Below are 26,651 nucleotides of genomic sequence, written 5' to 3' on the forward strand. Positions count from 1 at the left end.
CCCCATGCTGGCCTTCTTTACTAAATTTCCTATTTCTATTAACAGTATTGCCATTTTCCTACTTTCAAAACATGTTTACTGCTATTTTTTTCGTCATATCTCTCTTATCTATGACTTCTTTCTTGTTTCAGTTGGCTTCCCCATACCAATCTTTCAATCTTTTCATTATTTTAATTGGCTTTGTACAATCAGGACAGATTAAATTCAATAAAGATGCTGGTCTCTTGCCCTGCTTATACTGACTTTCCCCAGCCAAGCATGTCATTTATGGTGTTTTCCAACCTTGTCCCCTAATTTTGCCCTATTTACTTCTCCCGTTTCTCTAACAGCAATCTTCTGCTCTAACCAAATTGGTGACATCCTGTTTACTCTTTATAAGTTGACATTTTTCTGCCACTAAGATTTCCCTTATGCCATTTCAACTCTGTGAGATAGCGCTCCTGTCTTCTCTGTATCAATTTTTCAAAACTACCGAAGCATCTTTTTATTAGCTGGCCTGATTAGCCTAACCTACAGTGATACTGCTCTCTAAACTCCAGATTATTTCCACATAAGTAAATTGGCAATTGACTGTAAACTGCTCTATGTAAACACTTAGTCAAATGTGCTAAACATGAAAGTCTTTCACTAATATGTGACTTTTCATCTGAACAGATAAGCAGCTTTATTTCTCACCTGGGCACTGTCTTGTGATGCTCAACAAATGTTTATCCCACATGTTGTTGTTGACCAAATTATAGTATCTATTTGCTTAGAACTGCTGTTCTTATAAATGATTCATTTTTCAATGGAGAAAAAAAAGAACTTTTTGTTGTGTTGTTGTTAAGAAGAAAAGTAACTTCTTGAATTTGCTAATACTAACAACAGATAAGGAAGTAAAGGACATTCAACTCAGTTGTTTAAGAATGAGGCTGGCATATAACCAAAGTGATGTTAAGATTCCTCCGAAGACAAATGACTTAAACTATCTTGCGATTTAGGGGAAGAAAGATAAATTATAAATGTGTTACAGCCATACTAAGTATATTTATTAAGACTTTCTTACATGATGAGCCCTGCTTCTGAAGTGTAATGTTTAGTATTAGACAAAAAATTAGGTGTTAATTTCATATAAGCATCACTCAGAATGAAAAGTAAAAAAAAATATAAAGAAAACTAAGCAATGTATAGAAAACTTTTCCTTGATAATTAATATGTGCAAAAATATACTTTGATTTTTGAGTTTTTTTTTAAAGTTTACTTAGAATCAAGAAAGGAAACTACGGATCAATGTTGACTTTAGCACACAGTTAAATGCTTGATTTTTAAGAGAATGAACAGTACTGTTTTTAACAAATGCACAATTGCCATATTCTTTTGCACAGGAGTGAGTGGCTTTGGTTCAAACTGTTTTATACTATTTTATCTCTATTCTAGTCTACAAACTCTAGTGATGACAGTACTAGTATTTAAGTTTTAGCAAAACTATGACATTAGCATAGGAGTGAATAACAAAATAGACCAGGAAAAAATTAGTAAGTTGTCCTTCTCACCATAAGTTATCTGACTACATAAATTATTTTTTTACAAATTTCTTAAAATTTGCAACATATATACATATTTTTATCTAAAGTAGATCTAGAATTTTAAGTGGTTTCTCTGAAATACTAATGAAAAAGATTATAAGCAGTTTTAAAGATAACTTTAAGAAAATTTATATGAATCATGGGTAATTCACAAAGAAAAGTGGTATTTCTTTGGCTGAAACACAACAAAATTAAGGCAAACTTTTTGAAGCCTGAATAGAAAATATGATTTATAATTTAAAAAGTAGATACATTTTAATCCCTAACATAAATAATAATGTAAACTACTTTCAGCTCATTATATGTAAAAAGAATGTGCTAATACAACATATTTGGAATTCCAAATATAAATTGAACTGCTTTAAACAAACATATATCTTTAAGAAACATTAAGATGCATATTCTGGTACTAATGGTACAACTTTAATCTAAATTTCAGCTCTAAAATTCTCCATATCTATGATTAAAGTTAATCATAGTAAAACATTATAATTTTATAAATATACCTTTAATAGTAACAACCGTCTATAAGTACTTTATCCACTGCACCACAATATTTCTTTGATATTCATCCAGTCACTATCAATTATAACACTACCTTTGTTTGAAAACTCTTCATCCTTGAAAGTTTCAAGTATAGATATTTGGCTTTTGGTTTTAGTTTTATGAAAAGTTACATATTAACCAACATTCCTGATAGCAATTAGTAAAAACACAGATATAACACAGACTTACCTTGTCTTGAAAAAATGAAGAATTATCATTAAATTGTTCTCAGGAGAAAACTGAAATCCGAAGATTTGACCTGGTTTAAATATCAGTTCTGTCTCTGGGTGGAATAGAAGGGCTCTGGCTGCAAAGTCTTCACTCTCTGATTCTCTTTCTCCACCTCTCGTGCCCTCCCTCCTCTCTCTTTCTCACACATACACAGTCTGATTAAATTGAGCCTGTCAAATGTGTTTTTCATATGACTTATTATATTTATAAGACCATGAAGTGAAAAATCACTCAGTAAATTTCCTATTTCATCTCATAAATTTGCAAATTGCTAAATAGTTATAATTTGCAAACTGCTACACAGTTACCAAATTTTTAAATGAACTAATGAAGACACATTTAAGTTAAATGGAATTACAATATTCTGTCTTATTAAATTCCCTGTACTTATGATTTCCAGTGTAAATCTGCCTAAAAGGCTCACATATGGGCAAAAAAGTGTCACACTGATTTCTTGCTTATATCTATTTGGTATTTGTATTCCACTTAAGCTGTCAAAATTATTATTTTCAAAGCACTAGCACTCACATATTTATAGATGCTTTCTCTGCTCTTTCATATCTCTTGCCAGGACATATGTACAAGGGCAAAGGCAATGCTAAAGCTTAGAAAAGAAGTGGACCTTTTGCTTCCCCATGTTCTGCTCACATTTCTTCTCTTAACCCTCAAAAATTTTCTGGTACTGTTATTGCTACAATTTCTAAATCTGAGTATTGGATCTTAAGAGGTAAATTACTCTAAGTGGCCACAACATTACCATCCACAACACCCATGCTCTTCCTCCAGCTCTCCCCCCACCACACACACACACAAAAGCACATTCAAAATAAGGTCCATGTCCTCTAAACACTGTGTACTCTTTAAAGGTCTTTCCATGGCATCATACCAAGGGAGGGAAAACAGATGCAACAGAGCCATTTTGCCATGCAGCACTTTTCCTATGCAATTCTCTCCCCTTCCACAATGGCACTGAGGAATCAGAGCCCAGAATACTATTTTTTTCCTCTGCCTCCCTCCAGTGTTGTGCCAAGAGTATGAAAGTGATCACACTTGCTGATTAACTCAAACATCTTTTATGCCTATTCCAAAATAGTAGTGCTTTTTCTACTGTAGATTCTCTCTCTCTCTCTCTCTCCTTCACACTCCTCTTCCTTTTTCTTTCACAGATCCAAATCCAATAAAGCTAAACCTTTCCCCCTAAACAGTTACAAGTGAAGTAACATTTTGGAGTTTTAGATAGAATATTATTAAAATTCACACTATAAAGAATGGAAAGCCTATGTCACTCAAAAGTTTTGCCTTGTGGCTCCTTGGTAAACAATTTATCTGCCACTAAGAATTTGAAGTATATATCTGGGTTTCTGTCATCAGGAAACATCTGAGCACTGCAAAAGCAACTTTGGTGGCTTTCTTGGGATCAGAGTAACTGGAAAAAGGAGACGATCATAATGTGATTTTCAAATATAAAATGGGATATGGTGAATCTTTCATCACTGGCATGGAAATTATCAAGTTTTTATATTATTATATTGAACACTGTCAAGAGGTAGGAAGGGGTGGTAACACACTTGTGACATCTAAAATCTCATATTGAAGATCTTATTTTTTTGAATAAAATGCAATTTCCCTCAAAGAGACATCTTTATCATCTTCACTTTTGACAACTTATATACATCAGATTATAAAATACTTTAATAAAATATGTTCCAATTGCAGATAAAAATTAGTAGTAGAAAACTAAAGTAGTGGCGAAAAGTATGGATAGTACTGATAACTTTCTATCTATAATGAAATGAGTGTGGACGGTGCTGTCACATTTGTGCAGGATGCCCAGAGCAAACATGGAATATCAGTAAGGGTGAAGTCTTTCCAAAGGTCTTCAGTAGAGAATAGAAGGTAAGTGAGGAGCCAAACAGGACTTCCATAAGCAAACACTGCATATTTAGACAAATCAGGAAAACTTTAAATACATTCATAGAATTTGTGGCTTGACAAAACTGCTTATATTTATTAGAGTTGGTGTTGCATATCAGAAGAGATCTATATATGCCTATGTTCATAGCAGCACATTTATGATAACCAAAAATTGGAAGTAACTCAGATGTCTGATGGCAGATGAATCATTAAGAAAATATTGGTATACATACCCAATGGAATACAACTTAGCTGTTAAAAATGATGAAGTCTTCTTTGCCTCATCTTTGATACAATATGGATACATAATGTTAAGTGAAATAAGTGAAAAAAAACTATCAAATGACTTCACTTACAGGTAGAACTTAAGAAATAAGGACAGAGAGGAAAATCATAATACAAAACTTGGATTGGATATGGTGTAATGAATCAAAGCAAAAGACTCTGGGGAAGGAGAGGGAGAGAGGAAGTGCAAAGAACCTTGTGGTCCTGCTGCATTATGCACAGGTAGATGAGAAATTGTACTCATATATCCGCAACTGCACTGTTTAGCCCTAAAATAAAAATGACCATAAAAAAGTATCAGACCCGTAAAAAAAAAGTATATATATTTATAGTATGGTTGAATTTCCAATAGGTAGGGTGCCTAGGAGATTCTTGGTAGAAAGCTACTGTTCCTGGTAGACAAGTTATTGGTGCCCTGTTCAAAATCTCTTGATACTCACTGTTGTTTACACAAGGGTAGTGTCTTATTGTATTCTCTGGCAACTCTCTATAAAGAGTTCTTTTTTTTTTCTAATTGTTTGTATTATCTTTATTTATTTTCCCTTTTGTTGCACTTGTTGGTTTTTATTGTTATTGTAGTTATTATTGTTGTTGTTGTCATTGTTAGATAGGACAGAGAGAAATGGAGAGAGGAGGGGAAGACAGAGATGGGGAGAGAAAGATAGACACCTGCAGACCTGCTTCACCACCTGTGAAGCGACTCCCCTGCATGTGGGGAGCTGGGGCTCGAACTGGGATCTTTACAACGGTCCTTGCACTTTGCGCCATGTGCCAACCCACTGCGCTATCACCAGAGTCCCTTGTATTATCTTTATTTATTGGATAGAGACTGTCAGAAATTGAGAGGGAAGGGGGAGATAGAGAGGGAGAGAGACAGAGAGATGCCTGCCACACTGCCTCAGCACTTAACAAAGCTTTCTCCCAGTGTGGGGACCAGGGGCGCGAACTCAAGCACTTGTGCACTGTAACGTGCACTCAACCAGATGTACCACCACCCTGCCCCTAAAGAGTTCATTCTAATTGCCATACTCTGTTGGACTCACTTTGAACAGGGATGTAGCATACCATGAAATTAATGACCTTGGAATCAGTCCCACACCAGAAATGAATGGGAGTTATTGGATAACTTCAATTTTCTTCATTCTCCAGGAAACACACTTTTAAAGCAGCTCCTATAGAATCCCAATACTATTTGCTAAATAACAGATTTTATATTTACTTATATTCTTTGTCTCATTTTTCTATCATCTAAGTTGATGATTATGATTACCTGAAATCATCACTTAAACTACTTCCATTCAAATCTTTGTCTCAGGGTCTGTTTGGGGGAGTTCAAAGAAAATTGTCCTAGAGTAGCATACATGGTTTTAAAAGACTGAAGAGCTGTGTGGCTTGGTCAGTATTTGGGAAATATGGAAAATTTTCTTAATTTTTCAGTTGATTAGTATCTTACAAAGATTAAGTTTCACTTAGCACAAATAGTAAAAGACAAATGTTACACTAGTGGAATGTAGAACTCCTTTCATAAAGTAAAAATTTATATATGGTTATTTTTGTGACTTTTTTGTAACTTTGATTTTAACAGTGGTTTATGGCAAACGCTAGAAGAAGAAGAACAGTGGTTTATAAAATTATAAGATTTCAGGGGTGTAACTTCACACCCATATACCCACTCCCACATTTCTGTTCCACCTCACTCCCAACTGTAATTCTCAAAATGTCCAAGAAACCATCTGGTCATTCCCCGCCCCCATGTTTGTTTGCTTTAGCTATCTATATTCCAAATGTGAGTGAAACCACATGGTAGTTGTCTTTCACTTCTACTTATTTCACTTAGCATAGTCATCTCTAGTTCCCCCCTCCATTTTGCATTATGACTATTTGTAAAGGTATAATCATACTTATTTTGAGCAGAGAAGTGTTTCTTTGTCATAATGCAGAAAATACATAGAAACTATCAGAAGGGATACTACAGTATGGCAAAGCCAGTGAAAATATACAAAAATAAATTATGCCACTGGAAATCTAAGCGCAGGAAAAAAATAGGAGATCCAGAACTATTATATTAGTAGGAGTAGCAAAAGGGCATTGGCTCATGACCAGGTTTAAACTGGAAAAAGGAAAGGCATGGAATGAAGAAGTTAATACTAGCTGACTAAAGACAAGATGGGTTCTACAGAATGTGATGAGGAAACACCTGGTACAAGTCTTAGACTCAGCTCAGGCCCACAGAAACTGGCAGCTCTATAGCTGAAGATGGCTCCTCTCAACCACACCAACAGCAAGTAATCAGGTAACTTTTATAATCAACTGAAGCAAGCTTGAGAAATAGCTTTCTAACTCTACAATTATCACCTTTGCCAGTTTGTTGATGCCTGAAATGCCTATCTTTAAGAGAATTGTGTTCATGAAGTAATTAAAAATAAAATGCAAACGCCTGGCCAGAGAAAACAGTATGTATTATTAGAATAAAAACAGCCAATCAGGTAGGCTTCTTTACTTTTCTTTCGTGTTCTAAATAGAGCTTAATGAGTAAGACTTAAGGGGGAAAAAAAGGAGTTGTCACTGAAAAGGCATACATACCAGCATCCTTTTGAAAAGAAAGCAGTTAATAACACAAATCGTTGTATATCAAATCCAAACACTTCTCTTTATCTTGATTTTTCTTGCACCTATGCTTATCTTCCACCCCTTCCAGTTCCATGCTCCAAAATAAAAAGGGAAAATTTAAAATGCTAATCATATGATTCCACAACTTCCTCCCCAAAATCCTTCAATGGTAACCTACTATATTAAAAGATGAAACCAAAATGTGAGTATGGTCATAAGGTCCTATTGGACCTGGGCTCAAAATATTCTCAATAATATACTTGTATCATTCTCTCCCTATAACATACTTTTCTGATCACCTTTGACCTTCCAAAATTAGTATAAACTTTTTTCCAAATAACAAGTCTTGGCCCACATTTTTTGTTGTTGTTGTTGCAATTCCCTTTCCTTCAGCACTATTACCCTACATCCAGATCATCACCTTAATTAGGAGGTCCTGGAGTGAATTTCACCTCATTCTTGTTTGTGCTCACGTGTAGGTCTCTCATTGTGCCATAACCTCTTCATTAAAACATTAACCGTGCTTGTATTAGGCTGCTATATGTTTGGTTTTTGCTATAATGTAGAATCCATGAGGGCAAGGACCATGTATGCCCTGCCTGTATTTCTGAACTGAACATAGTGCCTAATATACATTGTATGTTTAATCACTGTATTTTAAATGAATGAATAAGCAGTGACTTGATTTACAGTTGTCGGGCACCATTTTCCTTACTTATGTCAAATCTCTCACAACACAACTAAACTGATGGGAGGAAAAAAGGGATAAATACAAATGGATTAAGAATTGGTTAGAAATCAATGTCTGAAAGCAAATTTTGTCAAGAGTTCTAGTTTCATGTTAGTCAAAAATTTTAATAAGGCATTTTTATCCTGCAGCTGTTTTGTCTGATATATAGGAATACTAAACAACTGAAGACAAAATTAGTTTGGGTAAGTGGAATGTGTTTATGCAGTTTGTTTAAAAAGTCTCTATTTTGTGCAATTTTTTTTCTCATTACACATAAATATGTATTTTAGTTGTTTGTTCACTTTTTTTCCCCTTGCTATCAGGCTTAGTGCTGCATGATACTTCTATTCCTGGCAGGTTCTTTTTTTTTTTTTTTTTTTGCCAGACATTGAGAGAAAGAGGGAGAGGCAGAGAGACACAGAGATAAAGAAAGACACAAGACTAGCCCTGCTCCACTATCAGAAAAGCTGCTCCTATTCAGGTGCTCCTATGTGGTGACCAAAAACTAGGAGTCTCAAAGCCAGGCCCTGACACAGCGCAAAATGTGAGCTGTAAAAGGTGATTTCATCTCCTGGTCCTGGTTGTTCATTTTCATAAAGAAGGTTTTCCATAAATTTCAGAGCCGATCAAATCTAGATCTGCAAGAGGTAAGTAGAATACTACCCTTCCCTCCAAAGATGTTGATGTCCTAACTTCTAGATCTATATGCTACACTGCATGGCAAAGGAGAAATAGGGTTACAGATAGAGTTCAATTCCATGTGAACAGATAGCCATTGACGGCTTTAAAAATAGAACAGAACTGGGAGTCCGGCGGTAACACAGCAGGTTAAGCGCATGTGGTGGGAAGCCCAAGGACTGGCTTAAGGATCCTTGTTCGAACACCTCGCTCCCCACCTGCAGGGGATTCGCTTTACAGGTGGTGAAACAGGTCTGCAGGTGTCTTTCTCTCCCCCTCTTTGTCTTCCCCTCCTCTCTCCATTTCTCTCTGTCCTATCCAACAAGGACAACATCAACAACAACTACTACAACAATGATAAAAAAAAACAAGGGCAACAAAAGGGTAAATAAATAAATATTGAAAAAAAGTAGAACAGAAACCTGTTATCTAAGTTATGAGGGAATTCCTGAGAGAGTGGGAGGGCAATAAAATGGGTTCTCCTTTAGAGTCTTAAAGGAACACTACTCTGATCATCCTTTGACCTGTTTGAGAATTCTGGCCTATAGAACTGTTAGATAAAAGATTTCTTTTACACCACAATAAGGCTACAACAACAAGGGCAACAAAAGGGGGGGGAAAAGGGCCTCCAGGAGCAGTGGACTCATGGTGCAGTCACTGAGCCCCAACAATAACCCTGGAGGCAAAAAAAAATTTATATATATATATACATATATATATATACATATATATTTCTTTTACTCAAGGACATTAAATATATAGTAATTTGTTCCAGCAGCCTTGAAAAACTAATATACTGCCCCTATTTATAGTCAATCCTCTACAAAATTGGCCTTCCTCAAATTTTCTTACATTTATAAGATTAATGATCCCAATTATGAAAATAGAAATATTACATATTTTCAAAGAAAAATGCTATTTCTAAAAAGGATTTATTATTTTATTTTCAAGTCACTTTATTAGGGTAAAGGTTAGTTTGCAAGACTTTTGTCACAGGTCAAAATGTTGTTTAAGTTCTCTTACCTAAAGCGGAAACTACTTAGTTTACTGGTTGAAATATAAATGATATATATAAAATAGGACAGAATCTGAGGCCCAAAAGGTTATTCGAGATTACATTAATATACTAACTTGGAATTTACAGGTATATATACTGAATAACATGGTACTGAAGATCCTCTCTATTTTTCAAATAAGGATTTTGCCTTATACTACTTCTACATATACTTGAAAGCAGTTGTTGACAAAAGTGATTTCATATGTAAGATACAGGCATAGTAGTCTGTATAGCTCAGAGGTGTAATTTAACATTTAATTTAATATAATGATTTAACATAAATTAAACTTACTCAAATAGGAACTTAAAATTAACATTACATGATGAGTGAAAAGGTGTTTATTATGTATTATTTGATGGTGCTGCTTGTCACTTTTCAGGTGTAATGAGAGATGGGATGAGATGTAGGTAAGCGCACAGTAATCAGTGAGGTGAAAGACAACTACAGGATCATTTCACTCAGGTGGAATACAGAGAATTGAAACACGTGAACTTGAAAAAACATAGTTGAACTGTCTCTAAGACTATGGCAGTTATAGTTGGAGGAGGAGCATGATTGTGAAAAACTGCCCTTGTAACCCTTAAAAATGTTTTTTAAAATGAATCAAAATAGAAAGGAGACAGCCAAAAACCAAAGTGTGAGTTGGAGTAATCCTCCACTTGGGAATTTGGAGTGACTATAAAATTTGAATTTGGAAGTTCAACACAACTCTGACTTGTAAATTTAAATTTTACCTACTTACTTCAAGGCAAACACAGCTACCTAGCAACTTTTATATAATTTAGGTTAGAAACCTATGAAAAAAAATGTGTGTTAAATGTATTGTAAAAGCTGAGAGAGATTCAAATTGCCACCCAAAAGTTGAGTAAAATGAGTATTTTGTATAACCATTATGCTGTCTCCCCAGCCCTGTAAAATGAATATTTTATATGATGGTGAGTTTTAATGATTTTAAACTATAATTCTTCAGATATATGCTTATGAGAAAAAATGTAAATGTAGTAAGACATGTTTTAAACCCAACCTTGAGAAGTATTTGCCTCTATGATTTATGTTTATGAACATTATTCGTTTCACATGGCCCCTGAGAAAAATTGTCAACCAGACAGTCTTTATTACTTTATAAGTCAATCAAATAAATGCATATTAAAATATTACAGTCAACTAATTTCCTTGTCCAGTGGAATGTTTTGATTTCTTCAAGAGTTTAAATGTCAATTTAATGAGCTTTGATAGGACTGCCTGAAATGCTCTGAATACAGAGAAGTGCCTATGTGATATTGGGGAAAGACATTGGGAAAATAAGGTAAATTGCTTTCTACTGATGAAATTTAAAGAGGAGATGAAACTCCTCTGAGTACACACATAGCTGAGATGATATGAATGACTTTGTGGTGGATTCTTAGAGGTCTTACAAGGGATTCTAGGCTTGAATATCTCATCTGAATAGATCTGAGTGGTTGGTGGTATTATTCACCCAGAAGGTAGTTGTGCATTATCAGAAGACTTACTTGGAGGTTTAGGAAGCATTATCTGGAGCCTGATAAGATAAGAGAGATGCCCTAAATGTTTACTTCCATCTTCTCCCTTTCTCTCTTCTCATGATTTTTTTCATAAATCAGTAAATCTTAAAATAAAAATTTTAAATATCAATCTCAGATGAATCTGATCTTTCCTGCCTTCCCAAGGAGCAAGTTATATTAAATACATGTCTCTCGAGCTTTTTTAACTTTAAAATTTACCTTTCATTAATATAAGCACTTCAAATCATATATGCTTCCATGTTCCTATATCAGAGAATACTGTTTAAATGAATCTCTTTTTATATATTACTGTTTAAATTAATTTCTTCCTTATTAAAGCAGAAATTCTAGAATTTTGGAAGTTACCTCTAAATATTTCTTTCATTTCTCATACAAACTTAGTTTTGCTTTTGCTAGGAAAAACTCACTGAAATGTTTTTGAGATAGTGTTCCTCAAACCAGAATTAGAAAGATATCACTATCACTTATATTACTCCATCTTGCTGTCAGTTAAAATTTTTTATTATATCTTGCTGAACTGTGTTTTATACTACCTTTAAAAAAAGAATAATTACAAGAATACAATTTTGGTTATTTGCTGTGCTGAAAACAAGATGAAACATTGCTGAAAGTGAATTGTTTCCTAACAGGTAGCAGCTATGATTTAGCAAAATCAAACCAAAGGGCCAGGGTGACACACACTATGACATTACAATGGTGCAAGGACCCTGGTTCAAGGCCCTGGTCCCAATTGTGGGGAAAAGATTCATGAGCTGTGAAGCAATGCTACAGGTGGGTGTCTCTTCTCTTTCACTCTCTCTCTCTCTCTCCTGATTTCTCTCTGTCTCTAGCTAATAAATTAATTAAAAAGTAAATATTAAAAATGAAAGTCAAATCAATAAATGATTTTCGGATTGTAAAGTGAAACATAAAAGAATTATTATTCTTCAACTAAAAGTATTAATGATCTGTTTTCTCTATTCTCAAACTCTACAAGTAACTTTTGAAGAAATTTCTGATTAAAGACTTCCAGATATTTGTTACTAGAAATCTTGCTGTTAACTTTTCATCTATGTTTGCAAAATATATGTTGTCTGTCAGGTACATTCCATTAACTGATGATTCTTTTTTTTTAAATTTTTTTATATTTATTTTATTTATTTATTCCCTTTTGTTGCCCTTGTTGTTTTTTTATTGTTGTAGTTATTATTGTTGTTGTCATTGTTGGATAGGACAGAGAGAAATGGAGAGAGGAGGGGAAGACAGAGAGGAGGACAGAAAGATAGACACATGCAGACCTGCTTCACCGCCTGTGAAGCGACTCCCCTGCAGATGGGGAGCCGGGGTTCGAACCGGGATCCTTATGCCGGTCCTTGTACTTAGCGCCACATGCGCTTAACCCACTGCGCAACAGCCCGACTCCCTAACTGATGATTCTATGAGGCCTGCTTTTCCAGGCTCTGCCCCTGCTACAAGAATATTACTCTATGACAAAAAATCTGAGTAGATTTTTCTTGACCCACAGACTAAGAGAGAAGGTTGTATTGCCATATGCAATCACCCATAATTCAGATGTCTGGCTGCTGCCCTGGAGATTGTGCATGGGATAACTAGACTAAACTCAATATCTTATGGCATCAAAGGAATCTACCTGATGTAATGACATTCTGACAGTGATATTTTAAACACCTTTACCTTGACGTTGTCTCCCTTAGAAAGGTATTCTGATCATTATTTATGTAAACCACCTATTATTTGTCTAAACATTTACTCTTGGTGTATATTTTTACTTTAAAACATCTTTAATCTTATTTGTTCCATTATGACAGAATGCATAATTTTATGAATGAATATTCCTGGAAGGTTGGGATGGATGGGCATACACTTGACACTGTCCCAGTTTGGAATATAATGTGTCTCCCACCTGACCTCTTCTGATCAATTGCACGGTGACTGGCTGTGGTCATTCTTTATTATTATTATTACTATTATCTTCATTTATTGATTGGATAGAAAAAGTCATAAATCAAGAGGGAAGACAGAGAGGGGGAGAGACTGACACTTGCAGCACTCGCAAAGCTTTCCCCCTGCAGGTGGGGACTGGGGGCTCAAATCTGGGTCCTTGTGCATTGTAACATGTGCACTCAACTAGGTGTGCCACCAACTGGCCCCTGGCTGTGGATATTATTCTGCTTCTTTTTATTATTATTTTTTATTTTTTCCCTTTTGTTGTTTTTTTTTAAGATTTTGTTTATTTATTTATGAGAAAGATAGGGGAGAGAGAGAAAGAACCAGACATCACTCTGGTACATGTGCTGCCAGGGATTGACCTCAGGACCTCATGCTTGAGAGTCTAGTGCCTTAGCCACTGCGCCACCTCCTGGACCACTTGTTGTTCTTTTTATTGTTGTAGTTATTATGGTTGTTATTGATGTTGTTGTTGTTGGGCTGGACAGAGAGAAATGGAGAGAGGACGGAAAGACAGAGAGGGGGAGAGAAAGATAAGACACCTGCAGACCTGCTTCACCTCCTGTGAAGTGACCCCCTGCAGATGGTGAGCTGGGGGCTTGAACCGGGACATTTATGCTGGTCCTTGTGCTTTGTGCCATCTGCACTTATCCCACTGTGCTACCGCCTGACTCTCTTTTAACCTGCTGCACTACCGCCCGACTCCCTGGCTGTGGATATTCTTTCTCCACCTTACGACACCTCTAATTTCAGGGCCCAGACAACTGGGTAAGGTTCTTTACGTGTATTGAGATTGCCTATATCAAATAAGTACCTAATACATACCAACACAATATTCTGAGAATTAACACCAGAAGCCTATATATATAAATACAATAGGCATATTTAAAGTATATATGTATATAATATATTATATACATATATATAATATATGTATAATATAATATATATTATAATATATTATAATATATATAATATATAATTATAATATATTATAATTATATATATAATATATAATATTATATTATATTATAATAATTATAATTATAATTATAATAATAATTATAATATATATTATAATATATATAATATATAATTATAATATATTATAATTATATATATAATATATAATAATATATATTATATCATATATTATATACATATATATAATATATTATATACATATATACTTTAAATATGCCTATTGTATTTATTGGAAAAATATATTGTGCCCAGTATGTGTTTTTTTTGGCATGGTCATTTTTTGAGGGAGGTGAAACAAATATATGTAATAGGCTTAGAAGTGGAGATAAAAGATAACCACAAAAAGTTCAAATATTTGCTTAACCATAGTAATCAACTACTGGGAAACCACAGATGGCAAACATTATATTTATTAAAATGTGATAAAATCTAAGAGGTAGAAATATCCAGTGTCTCTTAATGTGGCAATATCCAACCTAAGAATATAACTGCTGAACAATTTATTAGTATGGAAAATTAATTGCTTATTATAAGGGTTTTAGATAATCTTTGCATACAAAAAATAACTTAAATATATCTTGCATAAAAAAGAAAAAGAAAGAAGGGAAATAATTTTAAGAACAAAAAAAAAAACATTTCAAGTTCAAATAATATTATGCCATTGCTAACTGGGTTATTTTTTTCTTCAGTTACTTAAGAATGAAAACACATATATATTGCATTGTGAAGTCAATTTTTAACTGCAATGTCTATAAATAAATTCTCTAGAATAACCTTTTTAAAAGGAGCATGTTAAATTATAGTATTTCGGACATTTGCATGTAAGTATAGAATTACATGAACTTCTCAAGCAACATAAATTCTATCACTGAATAAAATACTCTCTTCCTTTCTCCATATTTATGTTCTGTCAAAAATCACAGATTAACTACAGCTGAAATATTTAAATAAAATTGCACTTGATGGAAAACACTCTTTTTTTTTCAATCTTATATTGAATATCTTAAGAATTGGTGTCATGTTGGGTACACAATCACATAAGCACAATATGTATGAATTCTCATCTGACTATGTGAGATTAATAGTCTTCCTTAGATATTTAACACTTGAACATGCTACTGGGCATAAAAAATATGAATTTTCTGAATAAAAAATGATATACATAGTTGAGTTCTATATGCAACTGCAGGAAGGTCTCAAGGTATAGCTGACCTTGCCTCTAAACCCTAATTTGTGTAGTAGCCCCCATTCCAAAGCACAAAAAAGACTAAGAGTTTGCCACATTCTTAGGGGTACAGCTAAATGCTTTATGGGTATGTATGTATGAAGTACAAAAAGTTAAATACGTCTATCAAAACCATTATTCTATTTAGCAATTGTATATCAGGAAGAGGAACACATCTCCTGTACTTAAAATAATTACAACTCTCTTTTAAAAAATGATTTTTCTAAATTTATTAAACTGATAAATTATTATTTTTTTTTTCTTTATTGGAGGTATTAATGCTTTACAGTTGACAGTAAAATAAAGTAGCTGGTACAACTCTCTTACTTTCAAGAACAAACACTGAAAGACCATGCGTTACAGCAGTATCTCAGAAACAAAGTGCAAACATTTTCCAATGTTAGATTGTATGACACATCTTGCTATTGTATTGAAGAACAAGCACTATCATATCATATAGCCATTACAGTTATCTTAACTACAGCAAGTGGGTATGCATTAGATGAAAATAATAGCATAGTGTCAAAAATAAATTCAACAAAATATTAAGAGATGGTATCACAATTTTCCTTAGTGAAAAAAAAAAGTTCACATAAAGGATAACAATTTGGTGCCTGTGAGGACAGCCAGCAGTCAGATATATGTGTTTATATGTGTTATTTCTGCCAATCTCCTCTATCTCCATTTCACTCTGCCTTTCCTTTTCTATCTAAAAAATAAAAATAAAAAAAGGAAAAAAATAAGCCCAAATTAAATATTTCAGTTATATAGACTTTATAGGTATGAGAAAATGCTAAATATGGACACTAGATATTTTCTGATATTTAATAGCGCTTTAAATTTATTTAAGCCATTTAGTACGAAGTTGAAACCTACATATTCAGACTGCTATAACATAAATACCATAAATTGGGTATCTTTTAAACAATAAATATTTACTTATCACAATTCTGGAGATTGCCTAGTCCAAGGTCATGATGCTACCAGATTTAGTGTCTACTAAGGACCCACTCTCTGAGAATACCTATATTCTCAAAGTAAATTCACAAGCTGAGATAGGGAATTACTCCCTAGAATCTCTGTTATAATGGTATTACTGTGATTATTGAGTCAATTTTCAAAGGCCTTACTAATACAAATACATATTGGGGATTGTTTTTTGGTACATGACTTATGTGTAAGGGGTCACAGTTTTCCAGTCCACTTAAGAGAGTTGAGGCTCTGCATCTGATGATTCAAATTCTCCCTATTTACTGGCTGTATTCCTTTGGGTGATTTACTTAGTTTTTGCAGTTTTTTTTTTAATGTTGATGATTTTCTTTTGCTTTTCTTTTTCAAATTTGTTATCTTATTTTAATAAGTTAGATACAGAGAGAGACACAGAAAGACCAGAGTACTGCTCAGACCTGGTTTGCAGTGATGCTGGGGACTGAACCTGGAACCTCAGAGACTTGGGTATAAAACCTTTGTATAGGGAGTCGGGCTGCAGTGCAGCGGGTTAAGCGCAGGTGGCACAAAGCACAAGGACCTGGGGAGTCGGGCTGTAGTGCAGCGGGCTAAGCGCAGGTGGCGCAAAGTACAAGGACCGGCATAAGGATCCCGGTTCGAACCCCGGCTCCCCACCTGCAGGGGAGTCGCTTCACAGGTGGTGAAGCAGGTCTGCAGGTGTCTATCTTTCTCTCCTCCTCTCTGTCTTCCCCTCCCTCTCTCCATTTCTCTCTGTCCTATCCAACAACGACAACAACAATAATAACTACAACAATAAAAAAAACAACAAGGGCAACAAAAGGGAATAAATAAATAAAATAAATATTAAAAAAATTAAAAAAAAAAAAGCACAAGGACCTGCAGAAGGATCCCAGTTCGAACCCCGGCTCCCCACCTGCAGGGGAGTCGCTTCACAGGCGGTGAAGCAGGTCTGCAGGTGTCTATCTTTCTATCCTCCTCTCTGTTTCCCCCTCCTCTCTCCATTTCTCTCTGTCCTATCCAACAACGATGACAACAACAATAATAACTACAAGAATAAAACAACAAGGGCAACAAAAGGGAGTAAATAAATAAAATAAAAAAAAAAAACCTTTGTATAATCATTATTCTGTCTCCCCAGCCAAAGTAATGTTTTTTCTGTGCTTTTGAAAATCTACAGATATTCACCATCCCCCCCCCCCACCAGGAACTTCACAAGCTCAATGAAAGGCATAAATGTAGTAAAGCACATGAAAATTTTAAGCATGTGCAGTCACATAAGTATTTGCAGTATTGAATAAATAAAATGGGCACTAGGCTGTGGCATATCCAGTGGAGCACACACATTTCCATGCACAAGAACCCAGGTTCAAGCTACCAGTCCCCACCTGCGGGAGAAGCATCACAAACAGTGAAGCTGCTGGTTTCTCTTTCTTTCTCTCTCTCCCTATATCCCCATTCAGAAGAAAGAAAGAAAAAACAAGGTCATTTGGGAGTGATGAATTCATCCTGCAGGGACTCAGCTCCAACAATAACCTTGGTGGCAGTAAAAACTAAGCAAAAACAAAACAAAACAAAAATCAAGAGGACAAGTATTAGTCGTTCTTACTAGCTATTGATAGTCACTGATAAATATCTGTGGAACAAAAGAAATATCTGGCAAATATATAAATATTACTGTCAGAGCTAAGTGGGAAAACACAGTAGTTAGTTCAGTTTGGTGGAGATCATTTTTTGGTTTCAAGCATTACTGACAGAAGGAGGAAAAAGACCACTGCTGCACCACTGTGAAGCTTCCCTTTTGTATGGTGCTCCCATGTAGTGGCCTGGGGCTTGAACCTGGGTCCTCACTTATGGTAAAGTGTAGGTATTAAATTATATGTAAGTTTAAAGTTAAATAACTTACGTTTGTGTGACTTGAAATCCATTTTCTTTAGGAAGTCTTATTCAATTAATCCATTTTATTTTTTTCTAACATGACCAGGGCATTATTTATGGAGCCTTCCATATTTTGGAGGCAAGAGATGGTAAGCATGAACAGTTTTGTAAACTATAAAGCTCCATAAAAGACAGAACAGCCCATTGCTGTATATTGCTCTGTGAGCGAGCCTGTAAACAACTGAAGGGCAAAGAAAATGCTGTTTGTTGAGTATTCTTATGAAAAGTGCTCAGTGCATTATTAGGGGATAGGCTTTCTCCCCCCCCCCCCAAATACTTAGCTGCCGGGTATATGTGAATAACAAGTATAAAAAATATATAAAAGCAGAACCGAAGAACAGACAACTGGCATTACTTTGAATAACATCACCAATCCTTTTTTTTTTTTTTTTGAGTAAAAAGATGTGTACTCAATTGTTAAATCATGCTATCTAGGCCAGAGAATCTAGGACGCATAGAATATGAATTGAAAAGCACAGGCAGAGTCTAGGGGAGAAAAGCTCTGCCTCCAGCTGCAGAAGCTAAAGAAAGCCAACACATCTCAATCATTACACAGCCACTTTGATTTAGGCACTCATCACAGAACTCATAATTCAGGTCACATGCAGCATGGGATTAAAAACAGCTACACTTAGATCGAATTCAAGCATTTCTTGGAAAAAGGATGTTTAATTATGCTGGCTGATATATTTAATGCAACCTCAAAATACTTGAATTATACCCTTTTATCTTTGATGCTCCTGTATACTAAATTGGAATTTGATTGTCAAAATTAATTTCAAGATTCATGAAAGTGGATGGTTTTCCCCCATAAAAACATAGTGCTTTCATTTGTAGAAAAGAGATGGTAAGCATGATAAGCTTTGTAAAATATAAATTCCATGAAAAGACGTGTCTCTAAAAACCAATTTATAATAATTCTCAAAAAACTGTTATTAAGAATTACAGAGAGTCAAAGAACTGAAGTGAAGGTACATTTTTTTTTTAAATTTTTAAAAAGATCAGTGGGGTTTACAGTTAATGGTATTCATATACTTTTTCCATATTTGGGAGCTTCTCTCTGCCCTTATTCAGCTTTCTAGTCCTGTCTTCAACTCTGATACTACCTTCCCAAACAATACTTTTATCCCACCTGCATGTGAGCTATTGGGTCCAGTCAAAAATTAGTAAAAGTCATGGGCTCTTTGGAATATACATAAAATCAACTTCCTAGCTCCTTGCAACATGAAGACCCCATATTTCATCTGCTATACTTTTACCCTTGGGTTCCTGATTATAAAAAAAAAAAGTTCTGCTTTATATCTTAATGTTTTTCAGCCACCAAGTTGCAGATGCTACCATGATACCAACCTAACTTTCCTGGGCAGACAACCTCACCAATGTGTTCTGGTACTCCCACCTCCCCAAAGCCCTGCACTACTAGGCAAAGATAGAAACAGGGTGGGAGTATAGACCTACCTGACCTGTCAACAGCCATGCTCAGTGGAGAAGCAATTACAGAAGTCAGATCTCCCACCTTCTGTACCCCATAAAGATCTTTGGTCCATACTCCCAGAGGGATAAAGAATAGGGAAGCTTCCAATGGAGGGGACAGAATATGGGACTCTGGAGGTGGGAACTGTATGGAATTGTACCCATTTTATACCACAATATTGTTAATTGTTATTAAATCACTAATAAAATAAAATATTTATTTTTTCAATAGCTAGAGGAGATGATAGATAGATAGGCAGGCAAGAAGGTAGGTAGACAGGCAGATACTACAGCACTAATCAGCTCTGGCATATGCCAGAACCTGGCACCTAAGAGCAGAACCTCAGGCATGACAGTCTTCTGCATAAGCGCTATGCACTATGCTATTTTCCCAGTCCAGTATTGTACTTTGAAATCAAAACTTCTCTATTGTGATCTTCCTGTTTACACTTACCTCAATAGTTCTCTCACATATATCATTTAATCAATGATTTGCTGAAAATTATAATAAAGATAATTCTTGTAATTGTATGCTTTGTAAATGATACCTTCTGCTTCTCTTTTCCCTAGGGAACAAGTGAATAATTATTTGGGTGATTTTAGAAGTTAGAAATTGGAATTTTAAGCAGGTGGCATAATCAATAAGTCAATTAATTATCTCTTAGATGTACTACTCCTGTGGATTTTCTAGTCAATTGGCTTTCCTCTCTAGCTTTCTCTCACTAGAACTTTTGTCGTCTGTTTTCAAGTTCAGAGTGCTAGAAATTATATTAAGATGTTCATTTGTTTACATTTCCCTATTAACATATTCTATTTCATTATATAACAACAAGTTTCAATGCAATTTTATATTGATTTATCTTTCATCTTAATCTTTCATTAAGAATGTTTCTAAATACATGGTTATTTCCACTAATTGACTGTTAGATATTACATAGTTTTAAACTAAGGGTTAAAATAAATGTGTTATTTCTCCTGTCCAAGTACTAACTAGACCTAGCCCTGCTCCTGCTTATCTTCTGAGATCAGGACTATTTAGGGTGATGTGGAGTTAGACAAGAAATGTAGTATTTCAATTTATGAAACTACACAATGTTACAGAGTTTGAGTCTGGAATAGTGACTACTATTTTTTTTTTCTGTAGTCTTAGAAGTAGTCTGTTAAATCTCACTAAAACTGTGTCTAGTCACTGTGCATACTACATTCTTCAGTTACAAGAAAAGAATCCTTACAATGTAAATTATTTTGTAATAAGTATCACAATGTTCTGGCATGATATCAAAAGTTTATTTTAAACAAGAATTCACTACCTGACCTGCAAAATAGTTCATGTAGACTCTCACTTTTTTTTTTAGTTGGATAAGACAGAGTGACATTGAGAATGGAGGGGATATATAGAGGGAGAGAGAAAGAAAGATACTTACAGCACTGCTTCACTGTGAAGCAGTCCCTGCAGGTGGGGAGCCTGGGGTTCGAACCCTGATTCTTGCTCATTATAACATGTGCACTCACTTGGGTGCACCACCACCCAGCCCCAGAGATTCTCTATCCACAAGGAATCTCTGTCCTTATCATGAACAAAATATAGATTTAAAAAAATCTCTCTATATATTTTTGCATCTCTTACCAAAATGTTTTCAGAAGGTTGACAGACTTTATTAAATGAAGTATCATATTTAAGACAATATTGAAAATTGTAATATCTTTATCAATAAAGTCAGTATAGACTCCATAATGTTTGAATAAATGTTATTGTATTTGACTCTTACTATAATGGTAAAAAGAAAAGTCATCATCATGATTCAGTGGTCATCTCAAAACCTTAAAATGGTAACTTACTATTGTTTTGCATATAAAGTAACACTTAAAAAACTAAAGGGTAGAGCTAAGTGGGACAATGTCTTCAGATCAATGCCTAGGTGCTTCTAAAGGACATATTAGCAATACAAGAAGGAAAAAATATAGGTAGAATATAATAGAAAAATCATAGCACAGTTATGAATTTGGAAAAAAGACAGTTTCTCAGAAATTAAAAAAAACAAAGAAAATCAGATTGTAACATTTCTTGAAGCCTGTAAAAGTTAACCACTAATAATAGCATGTCATACTGTTAAATTAAATACATGATATGATCCATGAATGACAATCTGAGTATGATATGCATCGTTACTAGTCAAGTAACTTTGAAGTTCATCTTGTGACAAACACTATGCAAATATTGATGTGCAAAGAAGTATTTGAATAGGACCCCATGAAAGCAATCCCTCCGCACCTATGCACCCCACTGGGGGGCTTTAAAATAGATGATCACTTTTGACCTAACAGAAAACTGGAACTTGGTTGGCACTTGAATGAAGAGAAGAATTTTGACTATTATACTGATGACCAGTTAAGGACTTTTTTTTTTTTTTTGGTCTCCAGGGTTATTGCTGGGGCTCGGTGCCTGCACCAGGAATCCACTGCTCCTGGAGGCTATTTTTTCCCCTTTGTTGACCTTGTTGTGGTTATTATTGCTGTTGTTATAGATGCCGTTGTTGTTGGGTAGGACAGGACAGAAGAAATGGAGAGAAGAGGGGAAGACAGAGAGGGGGAGTGAAAGATAGACACTTGCAGACCTGCTTCACCACCTGTGAAGCTACTCCCCTGCAGGCAGGGAGCCTGGGGCTCCAACCTGGATCCTTACTTTGGTCCTTGCACTTTGCGCCATGTGCGCTTAACCCACTGCACTACCGCCCAACTCCCTTTAACTGTAGTTTTCTATTCTATGTCTTTTTTTCCCCTTTTGTTGACCTTGTTTATTGTCATTGTTGTAGTTATTATTGTTGTTATTGCTGTCATTGTTGTTGGACAGGACAGAGAGAAATGGAGAGAGGAGGGGAAGAGAAATGGAGGGGGAGAGAAATACAGATGCCTGCAGACCTGCTTCACTGCCTGTGAAGTGAACCCCTTGCAGGTAGGGAGTAGGGGGGCTTGAACCAGGATCTTTACACTGGTCTTTGCGCTTCACACCCAGTGTGGTTAACCCGCTGCGCCAGCACTCGGCTTCATATTCTAGGTCTTATTCATTTAAGATCCGCATAGTGTCTGAGACTTAACACTAGAAGTCAAATTTTAATCACATTGAATTCATGTCTATGAATTTCCTCTGATCTTATTAAGAACACTTTGGGGGACTGGATGAACAGTATTCATGAGCAGAAAACTAAATGACTTGTGTGGAAAGAGACAAAATATAGAAAATTCTTTTTAAGGTTTCACCCACTCAAGAAAATCTTTGTGCATCAAGTAAAGGAAATGTGCTAAGTATGGGGTGTGCAGTTATCAGTGAAATAACAGTTATAGTCCTTAAACTTCCACCTGTGAAAATTAGGACTGAGGGAATTTTTTTCATTACTTCTAAGAAGCCAAGGCAGAGTTCATTTACTTCATTTGTCATCACCATTCCAAGTCAACTTCTTCAGATAGAGTGATAGAGACAGGGCTAGGGGGAGGGTGGAGAGGGAATGAGGAAGGAGATAGATAGTACAACACCAAGGCTTACTACAACACAGTAGAAGCTGGCAACTGAACTATGGAAGTTCCCCAAATAGACACACTATTCAGGTGAGCTATATTGTCAGCTCATACAGGCCAGTTTATAAGGCAATGTTAAAGATCTGAAGATTCTTTTCTTTTTTATATATTTATTTTATTTATTTATTCCTTTTTGTTGCCCTTGCTGTTTTATTGTAGTTATTATTGTTTTCGTTGTTGTTGGATAGGAGAGAGAGAAATGGAGAGAGGAGGGGAAGAAAGAGAGGGGGAGACAAAGGTAGATACCTGCACACCTGCTTCACGATTGTGAAGAGACTCCCCTGCAGGTGGGGAGCCAGGGCTTGAACCGGGATCCTTATGCCAGTGCTTGCGCTTTGCGCCACCTACACTTAACCCACTGCTCTACAGCCCGACTCCCCTGAAGATTCTTTTCTTTGGGAAGAAATAAACCTTCATTCTAGAATACCACTCTGTGCTATGAGAAATGATGGTAAGAGGCATATGGCACAAGTGCAAACAATATAAGAATAAGGAAAAACAATAGAAAGACATTATCATTCAAATTCACACATGACTAAGCAACAGAGAATGTGTTTAGGGTGTTAATGAACTGGAATTGGCATACTGCACCAAAGTAAAAGACTCTGGGGTGGGTGGGTGGGTGGGAGAATACAGGTCCACAAAGGATGACAGAGGACCTAGTGACGGTTGTATTGTTATATGGAAAACTGGGAAGTGTTATGTACGTACAAACTATTGTATTTAATGTCAAATGTAAAACATTAACTCCCAAATAAAGAAATTTAAAAAAAAGAAATGATCATTGCTCATTATGTCTCTAAACTCTATATTACAGGCACTAATTCCTGGCGTAAAGCCCATGAACCTTTTTTCATTAAAGCACTAGATTTTGAATTTTTTTTAAACTTTATTAGTCATATGATATATACCTTAGTAGAATAAGAGTAGCCATGAATGCTATATAAAATGAGCATGATTGTGTTTCAATAAAACTATGCCTGTAGACACAGAAATTAATTCTCATCTATAGTATCATATATCACAAAATACTACTCTTACTGTGATTTTTTGACTATTTAAAAAAAATACCATTCTTAGCTCACCAGTAGGCCATAAATACTTTGTGTCACAATCTGCTGGTCCCAAATACAGCACACAAAAAAGGGTGGCATAAAACAGAGGGAGATAACCTTGTCAGCCAAAGTAAGGGCTACAAAAGCAAATAGGGGCAAGAGACTGACATACTTTAATGATGATTCTTTTTTTTTTAAATATTTATTTTATTTATTTATTCCCTTTTGTTGCCCTTGTTGTTTAATGATGATTCTTTAGTCACTACCAGGCCACCCCATCACCTGGGGCCCTAGTCAGGGAGTCCTGGGATCCCACACACACATGATGGGCCTAGTCCTCTAACAGATCCCTCTCACTACTGTCAGTGGTCAACTACATCAGGAATAACATAATGGACCCCTTTGTGGGCTCCTATAGGACCTTGCCCTCAGTGTGAATCAACAATGGTAGGGACTGTTCTATTCTCTGAAGGGAAGTTGGACAAAATATTCTACCTATTACCCGAGGAAGATGGGTCCTGAAATTAGTGCAGCCTGGAATAATCCTAGCCGTGACCACAGAATGTGAGCTCAGGCCTACAGGGATGCAGAGATTTCATAGGCTCCTGTGCTGAATATGGACCCCAGATGAAATCGATGGGGGTTACAGTTAACAGTATTATATACTTTCCCCACATTTGGGAGCTACCCTCTTCCCTGTTCCAGCTTTCTAGTCCTTTTTCCAACTATGACACCATCTCCCCAGACAATAACCTGGGTCCACCTGCATGTTAGATGTCAGGCTCAGGCAAAAACTAGTAATGTCATGGGCCCTCTAGAATATATCTAAAACAGACCTACTAGCTTTTTCCAAAATGGAGACCCCAATTTTTATCTGCAATATTCCTGCCTTTAGGTTCATGATTAGTAAACATTTTGTTCTCCTTTATATCTTAACTCTTTTTCAGACACCAGGTTCCAGATGCTACCATGATACCAACCTAACTTTCCTGGGCAGATGACCCCACCATGTGTCCTGGAGCCCACCTCCCCAGATCCCTGCTCCACTAGGGAAAGAGAGACATAGGCTGGGCGTATGGATCAACCTGTCAATGCCCATTTTTAGCAGGGAACAAATTACAGAAGCCAGACCTTCCACCTTCTGCACCCCATAATGGTCTTGGGTCCATATTCCCAGAGGAATAGGATAGCTATCAAGGCAGGGGATTGGATATGGAGTTCTGGGGGTGGGAATTGTGCGGAATTGTACCTATAGTCTTTGTCAATATTTCCATTTTATAAATAAAAATTAAGAAAAAAAAAGAGGGAGAAAGAAAACTAGAATCTATAGGTTGCTTTCTGTAACACAGCAGGAAGGAATTTAAAAGTGCAGGGACAGGCTTAAGGATTCTGGTTGGGACCCCTGGCTCCCCACCTGCAGGGAGTCCCTTCACAAGTGGTGAAGCAGGTCTGCAGGTGTCTATCTTTCTCTCCCTCCTCTGCTCCTCCTCTCTTGATTTCTCTATGTCCTATCCAGCAACAGCAATAACAGCAATGGCAATAATAACAACAACAAGGGCAACAAAAGGGAAAAGATAGCCTCCAGGAGCAGTGGATTGTAGTGCAGGCACCAGCTCTAGAGATAAAGCTGAAGGTAAAACAAACAAACAAAACAAAACAAACAAACAAAAGAACCTGGGACCTCCTCAATCTGTAGGACTGGGAATGCACACTTACAAGAAACAATCTAAAGAGACCTGCAGGTTTGGCAAAGTACCTGCAGATCAGGAAACTGGCATTTCTAATCTGTTATTTTAAAAACAAGAAGAGTAAAAGATGAATCAGCATGAGGGCCTGGGAACTAGGCATCTAGAAAAACAATAGCTTGTCTACAGGGACATTTCCCTCCCCCTCAACCTATTAAGAGGTTATTTACATAGGGAAGTAGAATGGACTAGAACTGGTCCGAAGCTGAGGCCTGAAAGCCTTTAAAGGGAATGAAAAAGGAAGTGGAGATGTGTGTGTGTGTGTGTGTCTGTGTGTGTCTGTGTCTGTGTGTTTGTGTGTGTATTTGGGATGAAATTTTGTACATTGATTCTTTATTGTCTTATATTTTGTTTCAATGAAATATTTTTCCTAGCACAAATGAGACTATGGGGCTCTTAAGGCCTGGGTCAGATGAATCCACTAATAGTCAAATATATGTCAGCTATATTACTAAACTTTTTATTTGGGAAAGAAAGAAAAAGAGACCGTTCAAAGAATTACTCTGGTCATAGACTGGATTGAACTTGGGGCCTCAGTGTTGAAATGTATATCTTCTACCTGCTAACCCACTTCCCTGATCAAA

At 35.9% G+C, this 26,651-nt stretch overlaps 1 protein-coding gene across 50 annotated transcripts in view; it reads right to left on the reverse strand.

The window, feature by feature from the left end:
* The window catches only part of RIMS1 (regulating synaptic membrane exocytosis 1), a 557,900-nt gene that overhangs the window by 41,217 nt on the left and 490,032 nt on the right, over positions 1–26,651 (reverse strand). The window contains exon 1 of one of the 50 annotated variants that reach the window (XM_007529730.2): positions 2,301–2,482. The exons of the other annotated variants lie outside the window; for them this stretch is intronic. The gene's annotated coding sequence lies outside the window, so the exon portion shown is untranslated. Of the gene's footprint in view, positions 1–2,300; positions 2,483–26,651 lie in introns of those variants that run through there. 50 annotated transcript variants of the gene reach the window in all.

This window comes from Erinaceus europaeus, chromosome 4 (genome assembly GCF_950295315.1).
Source record: "Erinaceus europaeus chromosome 4, mEriEur2.1, whole genome shotgun sequence".
Taxonomy (NCBI): Eukaryota; Metazoa; Chordata; class Mammalia; order Eulipotyphla; family Erinaceidae; genus Erinaceus; species Erinaceus europaeus.